Genomic DNA, 3,684 nt, shown 5'->3' on the forward strand with positions numbered 1-3,684 from the left:
AGTTATGACCAACCTAGTTAGCATATGCAAAAGCAGAGACATTACTTTGCCAACAAAGGTCCATCTAGGCAAGGCTATTGCTTTTCCAGTGGTCATGTATGGATGTGAGAGTTGGACTGTGAAGAAAGCTGAACACTGAAGAATTGATGTTTTGAACTGTGGTGTTGGAGAAGACTCTTGAGAGTCCCTTGGACTGCAAGGAGATCCAACCAGTCCATTCTAAAGATCAGTCCTGGGATTTCTTTGGAAGGACTGATGCTAAAGCTGAAACTCCAGTACTTTGGCCCCCTCATGCGAAGAGTTGACTCATTGGAAAAGACTCTGATGTTGGGAAGGATTGGGGGCAGGAGGAGAAGGGGACGACAAAGGATGAGATGGCTGGATGGCATCACCGACTCGATGGACATGAGTTTGGGTAAACTCCAGGAGTTGGTGATGGACAGGGAGGCCTGGTGTGCTGAATTCATGGGGTCACAAAGAGTCAGATATGACAGAGTGACTGAACTGAACTGAAGTTTTATAATTACATATATTAGACATTATACTAAACATGAAATCAATTAAAAGCTGTTAAAATATTTTCCTATGTATAACTTTGTCTTCAAAAAGAAAAAAGCTTTCCAATTAAAAACAAATCGAGAATTTTTCATGAAATAGTGATTTCTAGTGCTCGCTTCGGCAGTACCTATACTAAAATTGGAAAGATACAGAGAAGATTAGCATGGCCCCTGCACAAAAACGGCATGCAAATTTATGAAGCATTCCATATTTTCATTACCAATGGTATTTTTCACAGAATGAGACCAAAACATTTTACAATTTGTATGGAAACACAAAAGATCCCCCAAACCAAAGCAATCTTAAGAAAGAAAATTGGAGCTGGAGGAATCAACCTTCCTGACTTCAGATTATACTACAAATTTAGTCATCAAGACTCTATGGTACCAGCACAAAAGCAGAAATGTAGACCAATGGAACAAGATAGAAAGCCCAGAGAAAAGCCCACACATCTGTGGGCAGCTTATCTTTGACAAAGGAGGCAAGAATATATAATGGAGAAAAGACAGCCTCATTAACAAGTGGTGCTGGGAAAACTGGACAGCTACGTGTAAAAAAATGAAATTAGAACACTTCTTACGGAGAAGGCAATGGCACCCCACTCCACTACTCTTGCTTGGAAAATCCCATGGACGGAGGAGCCTGGTAGGCTGCAGTCCATGGGGTTACTAAGAGTCAGACATGACTGAGTGACTTCACTTTCACTTTTCCTTTTCATGCATTGGAGAAGGAAATGGCAACCCACTCCAGTGTTCTTGCCTGGAGAATCCCAGGGGTGGCGGAGCCTGGTGGGCTGTCGCCTATGGGGTCGCACAGAGTCAGACACGACTGAAGCGACTTAGCAGCAGCAGCAGCAGCATGGTGGCTCAGTGGTAAAGAATCCTCCTGCCAATGCAGGAGACATGGGTTTGATCCTTGGTTCGGGAAGACTGCCTAGAGAAGGAAATGGCAACTCACTCCAGTATTCTTGTCTGGGGAATCCCATGGCCAGAACAGCCTGGCAGGCTATAGTCCCTGGGGTTGCAAAAGAGTTGGACATAACTTAGAAACTAAAAACAAACATATTTCAGAATATAGCCACAATCCCAATTTTTAACTCCCTGATGTCATCAATAAACTCATACATAAATATCTAAATAAAACATTTGCTTTCTTGAGATTAAATAGCTTCTAGAAATATAAAGTCTGAAGTAAGAGTACATCATGAGAAATGCTGGGCTGAATGAAGCACAAGCTGGAATCAAGATTGCCAAGAGAAATATCAATAACCTCAGATAGGCAGATGACACCACCCTTAAGGCAGAAAGTGAAGAACTAAAGAGCTTCTTGATGACAATGAAAGAGGAGAGTGAAATGTTGGCTTAAAGCTCAACATTCAGAAAACTAAAATCATGGCATCCAGTCCCATCACTTCATGGCACATAGATGAGGAAACAGTGGAAACTGTGACAGGCTTTCTTTTCTTGGGCTCCAAAGTCACTGCAGATGGGGATTGCAGCCATGAAATTAAAAGACGCTTGCTCCTTGGAAGGAAAGTTATGACCAACATAGACAGCATAATAGAAAGCAGAGACATTACTTTGCTGACAAAGGTCTGTTTTGTTAAGGTTATGGTTTTTCCAGTAGTCATGTATGGATATGAGAGTTGGACTATAAGGAAAGCTAAGTGCCGAAGAATTGATGCTTTTGAACTGTGGTGTTAGAGAAGACTTTTGAAAGTCTCTTGGACTGCAAGGAGATCCAACCAGTCAATACTAAAGGAAATCAATCCTGAATATTCATTGGAAGGACTGATGCTGAAGCTGAAGCTCCAACACTTTGGCCACCTAATGCGAAGAGCAGACTCACGGGAAAAGACCCTGATGCTTGGAAAGATTGAGAGCAGGAGAAAGGGGTGACAGAGGATGAGATGGTTGAATGGCATCACCGACTCAATGGACATGGGTTTGGGTGAACTCCAGGAGTTGGTGATGGACTGCCAGGGAGTCCTGGTGTGCTGCAGTCCACGGGGTCACAAAGAGTTGGACACGAATGAGCGACCGAACTGAACTGAACTGAAGAGGTCCATTAAAATTGAACACTACCTTGCAACATCTCTGATCTTGCTATGTAAACCACAGACACATACACACACACACAATTCTGGAAGACATAAAATAATGTTTTTCTTATTGTTGTAATATGCAAAAATGAAATGCGTAAGAAGATATTTACCACCTCAGAAATGTGATATTTCCATTTTAAGTAAATCTCTTCAATAGGACTTACAGCAGTACAAAAGCCATGTATCCTGCATTGACAGGCAGTTTCTTTACCACTGAGCCACCAGGGAAGCCCTGAACAAGAGCACACCTAAATATTAAGAAAACTATCATTGTTCCAAATAATTCATAAAATATTTAGGAGGAGACACAGGTTAAATCTCTGGGTCTGGAAGATTCCGTGTAGAAGGAAATGGCAACCCACTCCAACATTCTTGTCTGGAAATCCCATGGACAGAGGAGCCTGTCCATGAGTTTGAGATTATTTAGACATACCCCTAAAATATTTAGACATACCCCAATTTCATTTTCTAACATGTTTTGCATTGCCCAGTTGAACCAGTATATGTCTTTTTATGTAAGCATATACATATTTATTTAGTATTAAACCTCTTTCCCTTTTAATATTCTCCAGCACAAATCTGAGGTCTAGATTCTCATTCAGAGATATGTAGCTAAATAGACTTTCTCTCTAGGAGATACCATTTGTCCAAGGTAAGGAGCAGTGGCTGCGCTTTGCTAGAGCAGCCGTGAAGAGATACCCCATGTCCAAGGTAAGAGAAACCCAAGTAAGATGGTAGGTGTTGCAAGAGGGCATCAGAGGGCAGACACACTGAAACCATACTCACAGAAAACTTGTCAATCTAATCACACTAGGACCACAGCCCTGTCTAACTCAATGAAACTAAGCCATGCCCGTGGGGCCACCCAAGACGGGCGGGTCATGGTGGAGAGGTCTGACAGAATGTGGTCCACTGGAGAAGGGAATGGCAAACCACTTCAGTATTCTTGCCTTGAGAACCCCATGAACAGGATGAAAAGGCAAAATGATAGGAAACTGAAAGAGGAACTCCCCAGGTCGGTA

Source organism: Bison bison, unplaced genomic scaffold (genome assembly GCF_000754665.1).
Source record: "Bison bison bison isolate TAMUID 2011002044 unplaced genomic scaffold, Bison_UMD1.0 scf7180017864452, whole genome shotgun sequence".
NCBI lineage: Eukaryota > Metazoa > Chordata > Mammalia > Artiodactyla > Bovidae > Bison > Bison bison.